At 38.0% G+C, this 10,861-nt stretch overlaps 1 protein-coding gene across 1 annotated transcript in view; it reads left to right on the forward strand.

The window, feature by feature from the left end:
* Positions 1-1,078: 1,078 nt before the first annotated feature.
* Positions 1,079-10,861, forward strand: part of Tmem200a (transmembrane protein 200A) — a 49,862-nt gene continuing 40,079 nt past the window's right edge. Inside the window, exon 1 of the mRNA XM_010639143.2 lies at positions 1,079-1,228. The gene's annotated coding sequence lies outside the window, so the exon portion shown is untranslated. The remainder of the gene's footprint in view (positions 1,229-10,861) is intronic.

Raw genomic sequence — 10,861 nt, forward strand, 5'->3', positions numbered from 1 at the left:
CCTCAGCATTCCGCTCCCACCTAACAAGTCCCCGTGCTCTTGGAATCCTGTCTGCCACCGCAGCACTACCTCCTCATCCATCAAGGCCCGATTCATGCAGGCTGTGACCTTCTCTTGTCCAGATCATTATGCCAGCCTTTCTGTCTCCAGTCTCACCTTCTGCCTTCCCACTGCCTTGCTGCCTGGGCAGAAGTGTTCTTCAGTGTCTCCTGTTGGTTTTATAATGAAGGCCAGCCTTTTAAGTTTGCTGCTCTTGGCCCTCTGTGACTTGTGTCCCGCTTATCCTCACCTGTAGGATCCCACAGGCCCTAGCACTTCAGTCCCAGCGTGACAGCTGCTCGTAATTCCATGCCTAGACCTGATGGTTCCTTCTTCCTTGTTTCCTCTCTTCTTAACTAAGCTAACATCTGCTCATCTTAGGCAGAGCTCCTCCATTGCTTCATCTTAGAGACAACACCTGACCACTCTTGACTGAGCTCCTTGCCCCTTCACCTGCCCTCTTGCCGTGCTAACACTTTGCATAGGTGCATCTCTCCCTTCTCCTCTCTGTCCCCCCACCTTCCTCTCCCTCCCATCCCTGGGGTGGAAGCCAAGACCTTCACACTGAGCTACACCCCCAGCCCTTTTTCATATTTTTTAATTCATTAAGCTTATTGGTACCTTTTAAGTATACAACATGGTGACATTCATCATTGGGTATGTGTACCTTTACATGATGTATCTTGGTTCTTATTTTTCCTTTTTGTATTTTTTATTTTATAACAGGGCTACACTAAGTTGCTAAATTCACCAAGTTGGGTGCAGGCTTGTGATTCTCCTGCCATTGCCTTCCAGAGTGCTGGTATCACAGTATACACTGGCGGCACATATGTGTTTTCCAGCACTTAGCATGCATAACTTATTTTTCTTGATCGTGCCCCTCGCTAAATTGTGAGCTGTTGACATCTCATGCATTTTGGTTTCTCATTCATCTTTAGATCCATCATAAGAAGCACATTTCTTAATGTGTAGTTTCTGGTTAATAACTTCACAGCTGAATAAAGCTAGGATTCTACCAGACAAAGTAGAATCAGAGAAAGTTGATGGCATTAACCAGCAGAATTAGAAGTGAAGAAATCGTGCAAACACCACTATTGGGTAGAGCCAAGACTGGAAGATAACAAAGAAGCTAGAATCTGGGACCTAGTGTGATATTCTCTACTAGAGGACAGAAGCAGGAAGACCGAGGGTGAGTATTATTCTCTCTTACTGTCCTTGGCTTTAAGGAACTTGGTCTCTTGAGAGAGAAATACCCAAAGGGAGGAAAGGATCTATTCTAACAACATAGTGCTGTTTAAAAAGGTGTGTACCCACTGTTACTGTATTTAAACTGAAGTAAATGTTCAACAGATGAGTCACGTACTGCTTGTGGGCTGGGAATAACCCACTTGGGCATCAGAGGTGGCTTGCAGTAGGCAGTTGTTTTACATCCGTCTAAAGGCCACAGTGTCAGTGTGCCATCACAGAAGGACCCTGGCTGAGGGTTATGGCTGGCAGGCCCGGCCGTCTTGGGATCACATCGCCTCAGCTATGAAACGAGCCAGTGTTTTGCCATTTTCTACATAAGCATAATGTTTGGACTAGTTTTCAGCTGAAAACAATAGTCTCAAGAGTCCTTTTTCAGGAAGATTATTTTTCAGACCTGTCATATAAAGCAAAAAAACAGCATACAGTTTTCTCAGCACTAAGGAGATGAACAAAACATCATCTAGTAACATCACTGACCATCTAAACCATGGCTTCTTCAAAGGAACCTCTTTCTCTTTGGTCAAGGGAACACACTCTATGTTGCTCAAATATGGGTTTTGTAAAATCATGTTGGAAACATCCTCAACCCAGCTTATTTATTGGAACCCCATTCCACCTTCATAAGTTTAGAATGGTGTGAGTTTCCATGCCCACTGGCATCTGCTGCTTTACTGACGCAGTGGAGTAGCCATGAAGCCCATCCCCGGTTGTATTTATGCATTCAGTCGGCTGGATTTGTGATTTCACAATTAGAGTTTGAAATCAATCTTTGTCCTTCTCTCAGAGATCTTTTACCCACCCCTGAAGACTTGGGTCTTGACTATCTTTCATCAGGACAGCTGAGGTCCTTCTCTTTAAGCCTGAGGCTGCTTAGAGGGAAATGCAGAACCGATAAGCAGGAAGGGACCTTGATCAAGGCTTCATAGGAGCTTTGCAGCTTCACAACTGTCACATCGAAATTCCCTTGCACTCCCACAAAAGGGAATGCACGCTTCTTCCAGCCCAGCAGGTTCCTGCGGAAACCTGGAATGCATCCCTGTAAATAGTGGGAGTAGCAGGGATGGAGGAACTTTCTTCTCTCCCCATGCTGCTTCTGCTCTGGCAGAGGCTGGGGTTGGCAGGGGTGCCCGCCTCTGCACAGTCTGCTCTGGGAGTGGGGGATTCCTCTTACTTCCAATTACCAGTGTCTTTGTACGTGGGAGGACATTTTTTGGCAGGAATTCTCTTTATCTCTCCGTGTCTGGCTGACAACGCCCTTCCTAATTTATTTTTCAGCACCCAATATGCATTTGTTAAGATGTCAAAAGGTAGATGCAAAGCACTGAGGTGAAAATAGAATTTACATTCTGAAGTTTCTAGGAGTCACAGATATTAGAAGCTCTTTTTTTGGAATAGAGGGTATGACAGGGTAAAGAGTTGAGTGAGCATGATTTACTCACCTTCTTGCAAATATTCCAAGGTTCTCTGATTCTTAGTGAATCAGAGGATTCCAAATTTGTACAAGAGTATGGATTTGAAAGTTTGTGTTGTCTGTTTCCTTCACTTCCCAGCTGTGGAAATTAAAGTCAGGAACAGTTAATGCTAGGGCCAAGTTAATGCTAGGATCCTGGTCCTTTGTCTTAGATTATATTCATGACATCACAATGTCTTAAAAATAGTAAGCACTTGGGAAATATGTCCTGGGTATATTTATCTCCATAGTTCCTTTCTGCATATAGGATTAGAAAAAAAATGACCTCTTCCTTTTTGTTCTCCAAAAAACTCTTGATAAGCCAGAGTTGTACTGGTTAGATTCCCCCCCTCCACCCCCGCTATCAGGGATTGAACTCAGGACCTTGTACCTAGTGAGGCAGGCGGTGGAACCACTGAATTAAAATCCCCAGCCCAAGGTGTGCTGGTTGGATTGGTTCTAATTCTTGCAGCTGGATCGAGTTACCTGGGAAAGGGTCACTTTAGTATTTTTTCCCTTTCCCAGTTGGACAGAACGCTTAGACGAAATGCCAGCCAGCTGATACATGTCAAAATCAATCTGCAATTTAGAGGCTGTGGAAAAGGAGTTCTAATCGCCGGCCATGGACAGTCTGTTCTGTTATACAATCTGAATCATTAATAGCAGATCTGTGAACGCATACTCAGGAAGAACGGCTCTCGCAAATTGTTTTCTCAGAGGGAATGGTTATATAAACCACTCATTTGATTGAAAGTAGCCCTAAAAATATTGCAGGTCCTGGCTGAGAATATTAAGTATTCATTTAAGTAATGATAATAAAAAAAAGATTCTAAACGTGTTGTTAGGAAGTGATGTTTTAAAATAAGTAAAATATGGGAAGAAAAACTATGTTTCTGTTCATAGTAATTGCTTTTGGATTCACTAGTCTTCAAGAGGTTTTGCCTGTAATGATGATGGACCAGGCCCGCTCCAGACACCCAGGACCAGATTGTGTTACGCAGGCAGAGAGGCAACTCAAGCTGGGTAAAGTCTGACTGAATTTGAGGCCCATGTTACACTGAGTGGCAGTTCGGAGCCCTTCGACAGTCGTGCTCTGCTCATTTAAGATGACTGTTTTGTGGCAGTGGCAGTTCAAAAGAGGGCATAGATTGCCTGCTTGTCGTGGTGTTTTAATGGCAAGAGATCAACACTTTCGCACTCTCTGAAGTAAATATGAGAGTAGTGTGAAGGAACATTTGGTGTCAGAGTGGTAGTCACTGAAAAGTATTAAATATCCTTTAGTTGGCAATCAGTGCACAAGCTTAAAAGAATCAACTGAAGCTTCAAAAAAAATTCTTCACTCTCCAATTTTTTTTTTTTTTATTTAATGTTTCCAGTCTGTGTGGACTCGAAGCCAGCAGTTTTCAAGCTAGTAGTGGATGTTAGTACAAATGTTAGTGATGACACGAGAAATAACATATTTTGTTAATGTATTCTTTGCTGTTATTTTTGTTAGAGCTTTGAAAAATTGCAAAGGATTTACTTTGGATTCTGACTACCTTTTTTTTTTTTCAAAAAAAAAATGAAAACTACTTGAAATTCAAGAGATAAATGTCATAAAAATGAAATTCTCAAGAGGAAAAAAAGAGTTGATTTTTATTGTTTAGTCTTATGAAAAATGCTTCAAGAAAAACAAAATCAGATAATTTAGAAAAGTCAAATAAAAATCAATAGCTTCTGTCTTTATTGATACTGACTATTCATAGTCTGAGCATATTTTCTGATTAAAAAAACACAAAAAATAGACATTATATAAATATAGGTACACATTTATTTATTCATTCGCGATTATCATTCTAAGGGTAAATTGTTCCTTTTGTAATGTATTTAGCACAGATTGGATTACTATATGCCTTTTGATCTCACGTTTTATATTTGATAGTGAAATGCTTCAGTGCACAGAAACATACAAAGAATCAGAAACACCTACATACCCATCACTCAGACTTAATTTACCATTTGGCCATATAAAAATACTTTAAAATAGGTTTTACATTTTTATTTTGTTTACAGTACATAATGACTGCCTTCCTCATGGGGGGGGGTTGGCACATGTCCGTAACACATCATTCTTTTCATGCCCTCCAATAACGTGGTCCTCTCCCCATTGCAAAAAAATCTATGTCATGAAAAATATAATAATAGGTACAGAAGGCACTGGGGACAGCCCTCCCCACTTCCTGTGCTCCTCAGAAGTGACTGGTACCTTTAGTTTTTGCTTTATACACCTGTATCTATGCTTATTTAGACAATTGCCCTGTGTGTTTTTAAATTTACATAAATGGTATTCCATGTGCCCCTTGCCCATTTTGTCATTACGTATTGTACTCGGGAATTTAACCAGATGGTTAAATAGTGTCTCTAGTTGATGATTTAAACTGCTCTGTAGCTTTAGATGACACAATTATAAATTGATGGATAGTTCATTTCTTCCCAACTTTTCCACATTAAAAATGATACTGCAGCACACTTCTTATCTCCTTCTACCTCCATATAAGATTTCTCTGGGACTTATACTTGAAAGTAGAATTGTAGATTAAGGTCAGCTTCAAATTTACTACTAATCGCAAATTTGAATTTACACCCCCACTAGCATGTATCAATTTTGTGTAGTAGTCTATTTCACTTTCTGTCTCTCTCTCTCTCTCTCTTTTTTTTTTTTTTTTTTTTTTTTTTTTTTTGTACCAGGGGTTGAACTCAGGACTTGTAAGGCAGGAGGCAGAACTACTGAGCTAAATCCCCAGCCCTTCACTTTCTCTATTTTGAACCCATGTTGTCAGATGAATTCAGATCTGGGATTATTTTATTCTAATGGTAAATTGTTCCATTTGTCATTGCATTAGTAACTATTTTCATCCTTAATATCTTTTTTTCTTTACAGTCTATTTTGTGTAGTCTTAATATTGCTATTTCAGCTTTATTTTTCCATTTTTTATGTCATTTCTGTTTTAAATTTGTGCTTTTTTTTCTTAATCGAATCTGAAAGTCTGTGGTTTTTATTTTTTATTTTTAAAAATTTTTTATTTTTGGTACCGAGGATTGAACTCGGGTCCTTGCGCTTGCAAAGCAGGCCACCAAACCGCTAAGCTAAATCCCCGGCCCTACTCTGTGGTTTTTAGCTGTTAAAAATTTAATGTGTTGGACTTTATTATAATGATGGACATATTTTAATTTTTTTTCATCATATTTTCTGCTCTCTTCACTGGGATTTTTATACTTACTCCCTTAGTTACCTTTTCATGGCTTTCATTTTTCCCTTCTGCTGCTTGGACAATTATGTGTTTTATTGCTATAAAAGTAGTATATTTTAGTGAGTTATCCCTAACTGTTTAACTGCACAATCTAAAGTCACTGGCTAGTGCTACCTTTCCTGTAAATAACACAGGGGCTTTATAGTGATTTAATTCCACTTTTTGCTTCTCCTTGCTTTTATTTTCCCTAAGGCATCACCTGACTGAATTATATTCTATAGACAAATTCTTACTACTATGTACTCATTTGGTTACATTTTCTCAGTTCTCTATTATTTCCCCAGTCCCTGTTTTGTTTTGTTTTTTTGTTTTTGCTTTCGTGGTTCAATTTCCTTCTAACCAGTTTGTCATTTAGTTTTTTTTTTTGTTTTTAACTCATTGAAGATCCGTGAGTGTAAACTCAGTATTCTCTTATTTGAGAATATTTGAGAATATCTTTCTTTTCCCTTCCCCTGGACTAAGCAGTTCAGCGAGGTCTGCAGGGCCTCCCCAGTGTCTCGAAGCTGTCACTCCCTTTTGCTTCCGGCTCTGCCTGTCCTCACTCGAAGTCTGTTCTCTGTCTCAGTATTGTTCTTTTGTATTTTGACTTGCGTGTTTTTTGATACTTCCCACACTTTTTCAAACTGATGATTTATTATTTTTCTGCTCAGCTGTGATGATCGATAGGCACCATCTCTAAGTACTCCTCTCCTGTTCTGCCTCTTGTGTCTCCTCAAACTCTTAAGTGAACAATCTAGATCTTTTGATTCCATCTGTTCATCTCTTACGTTCCAGTTCTTTCTTCCTGGTATTTTCTTCAACGCAACACTTCCACCATAGCATGGATTAATCTGCAGCTCCTTCCAGCCACCAAGCTTGTAATTTAGTACATATTGCCTTTTTTACTCTACAAATTTTGTTTAAATACACCAGTTCTTTTTCCATAGTGTTCTGTTCTTAGGTTATGTCTTCTAGTTCTTCTTTTATTTTTGGACTAACTTAAAACTTTCTTTGGTTCTCCTCTAGTCCGTGGGGTTATGAATCTTTACCATTCCAGGATTCTTCTAATTTGGCTATGCTGACAGTTTAGCTCCTGTTCCTTTTTGCCTTTATAGTGAACTCATCTTTAATTGGGAGTATTTTCTTATATGAGCCCTAAGTTATGGCAGTTTCCCGTGAGCTATTTGTGTGTACTTCTGCTGTGTTTTCAGGGGTTTCAGTCTAGGATCACTTTGTTTTTGAACTATAATTTCCTAAGATTTTTTTATACCTCACGGAGCATTTAATTTAGATTCTTCTTATCCACAGACTTGGTGCTCTGGGCAAGCTGTTCTGTCATTTTGCTTAGCCAATGATTAAAGTTTTCTTGGCACCTTTCAGCATGATTGACTTTCCAGGCTCAAACTCTGTCAAATAATTCCAAGCCCAGCCTAAGAATGGCCTTGAATGGCCTTCCCGTTACTCCACCTGATCACACAAGGATATTATAGAAAAAAACTTAAATAAACAAAACTTGGCCATTAAACCATGTGACCTATGTCCAGGTGTGAAATTCCCGCAGGCCTTGCCACCAGCTGAAATTGTCCTCTCTGGACCTGAGTTTATGGAAATAGGACGTGTGGACATGTCTTCCGCTAGAGCCTTGCTATGTATGAATCGTTTGTATTGTTCCAGGTTTTTCAGCATTTCTGGCTATTTATAGCATGGGGGTCCGTCTTACCTCAGAGCGCCACATTGCATTATGCTGCTTGGTATCCTGTTTTTCACTCACCTGCCTAGTCATTGATGAATTATTCTTTTCATTAGCCTCTTAGTATGTCACTGGTTAGCTGAATCACACAATTTTAAATCAAGTCCTATTGGAGATTATTTTTGTTGTTTCTATTTTTCACTACATTTATTTTTGTGTCCCTGTCAAATATGTCAAATGGACCTAAGGGTGTATATGCGTTTTTAAGGAAGGGATAAGTATTGCAAGGTTGCTCTGAAAGTTTGTCCCCCTTATCCTCCCAGCTCACATTTATTCCATACTTTTCACCACAATCTTTTCAGTTGTTTTCATGTGTAAGTTTGATAGTAAAGGGAGATATGTAAATGCCTTAGTTAGCATTTCTTTAATTAATAAGATATTTTGGATGTGTTTATGAGTTTCTTCAGTGTTCCTCTCTTGTAAATGTTTATGTCTTCTTTCCTTTTTTTTTTTTTTTTCTGTACTGGGGTTTTAACTCAGGACCTTACATTTGCAAGGCAGGCATTGGAACCACTGAGCTAAATACCTGGCCCCTATTTTAACCACTGATTTTAAAGACTTTTTTAAATCATAGGAGCCATATTTCTTTGCCTGTGGGATAGATTATAATTTGTCTCTACTGTTTGTGTTCTAAATTTGACTGCGATGGGTTCACTTTACATGTTGATAGCTACATTAAAATTTTAATAGCTTTTGGTTTTATTACTATGACTAAAATTCTCCAAAGAAGGAGTTTGTGAAGTATTTTGATGAAAGAAAAAAAGTTCTAATTTGCCATCAGAGTAATTCATATAATAAGCAAATGGAGCATTATGCACAATAAATAAAGAAAAAGCTTAAATACTTAGAATAATTAAAATGATGAGAACATTAAAGTGAATGAAACACAGTAAGTTTTCTAACAATAAAAATTGAAAACTCTACATACATTGAAAAGATTACAGCACTGCTTGGAAAGCGGAAATAAATTTCATAGAAAATGGAAAAGAGACTGAGATTTAGTAGATTCAGATGAAGTCTAAACACTACTATTGATTTATTTACATATTACTGAGTTTATTATTAACTAAGCAGATCAACAAAGGAACTTTTTATTATACTTATGAGAGTTATGTGGATGGCCTAATCATCTAAATAAGCTTAATATTTGAGTTCATTAGTTATGTGAACTCAGTACACATTTCATGTACTGATTGCCTACTGTGGCCCAAACAAAAATTTGTGGGCAATAGTTTTGGCTTATTAGATCGATCCATACAAAATAGCTGATTTTTAAAAATCACTTTTGAGTTGTAATTTTAGTGATTTCGTCTCATTCAACCTAGTAACAATTTATTTTGATCTTTCTTCTGCTTTCTGTGTATCCCCCAGCTACTAAGTGGAGCCAAGGTTGAGTTAATCACCCCAGGAGTCCATAATTCCTTTTCTCTTCTGGATCCTGGCTGTATTAATTATCCACCTTTCTGTACCTTCAGTACTTCCCCTTTCCTTTGGCTCCAGTTCTTCAGCATAGTCAAACTTTTCTATTTATCTATGGAAATATACTGCAGTACCAAAAAGAAATGAAACATGGAGTTTAAACCACTCATAGTAACTCAAGGAATTTCTGTAAGGCTTAGGTTTTCAATTTATCTAATTTTCATAGAAAGTTGATGTACAAAGCCTGTTATTTGAAGTAGAATATTACCTTCTGCTTTTAGAAAATTTATGTAGTATATTCATCAGTTATTAGAAAAATACAACCTATTTAAATCATCTATAAATAACCAAGAGCATTCTCATATCTTTTTCTATATCACCATGCCACTTTTGCTATTTTTGCATCTTGGTCCTGGTTACCACTTTCTATCCTCTGGCCCTGCAATGGCTTAATTTTGTATTATTTGCGTCACTGGCAGTCCTGCTATGCTCTCTTCACATCAAAGTTCAGCAGCTCTGTGTAAAACCACTTGGGAAGAACCTGTTGCTCAGGACACAACCTCCCCACTCTGAGAGATTTGTGGTGTGACTTCATTAACGATCACTGATTACTAAGTTGAACTTTGTTGATAATAATGTAAAAGGACATTTATAAAAAGCAATTTAATAATTAATTTTTATGACAGTAGATCATAGGGTTTTTTTCCCTGATGTTTAGACAGAATATATGACTGGAGAAGATAACACTGCCATACCAAGTATCTTAATTACTTTTCTAATTGAGGGAACAAAATAGTCAACACCCTCAAGTCAAAGGAGGAAAGGTTTATTTTAACTCACAGTTGTAGAGGTTTCAGTCCATAGTCAGCTGACTCCCAGACAGAGCACCACGGCAGAGGAAAAACAGTCTATAGCATGGCAGGCAGGAGGCATGGAAGCAGCAACATCAAGCCTCCCTTTCCCTGTTATTGCATTTAGGCTACAAACCTATTGGTTGGTGCCACCCACACCCAGAGTGGGCTTTTTTATTATCCATACCCAAAACTGCACTAAACTAATCAGTTGGCTAATTCAGCTATCACACACTCTTCATCCACATTTACATGTCCTAGATCTAGCCACCTCTTCAAAGCCCCACCTATGAACACATGAGGTATTGAAAGGGCATCTAGATACAAGCCATGACACCAGATACTGAAAGATTTTTATTTATTGTTTTAATTTTGATAAATGATATCCAGAAGTATGTCCTTTTAAAAGAATTTAAAGTAAGCAATCATTTATATAATGAATATTACTGAAAGAAGCAAATTAAATACTTAATATTACAGGGGCCGGGGATTTAGCTCAGTGGCACTGCACCTGCCTTGCAAGCACAAGGTCCTCAGTTCGATCCCCAAAAAAATGTTTAAAATTACAGAAGCTGAATAAGAAATAAATAATCTTTGATACAATGTATTTTGATAGTAGAAAAGCATGGATCATTCCATGGTTTTTGAATAACTCTTTATTTTGGAATTGTTTAGAAATTACACAGCATTTAAATCCAACTGCTACAGAAGTTTTGTTTTGATTTTTCTTATAATTTTCTTCCCATTAGTTGACTTTGTGTCTCAATCATTCTGACTTCAAATGAATAGTTTTGTGCATTCATAGCCACATAAGCAGTCGCTTTCTTTTTTTTTT

Source organism: Fukomys damarensis, unplaced genomic scaffold, assembly GCF_012274545.1.
Source record: "Fukomys damarensis isolate Sample0158 unplaced genomic scaffold, DMR_v1.0_HiC HiC_scaffold_14, whole genome shotgun sequence".
NCBI classification, from domain to species: Eukaryota; Metazoa; Chordata; class Mammalia; order Rodentia; family Bathyergidae; genus Fukomys; species Fukomys damarensis.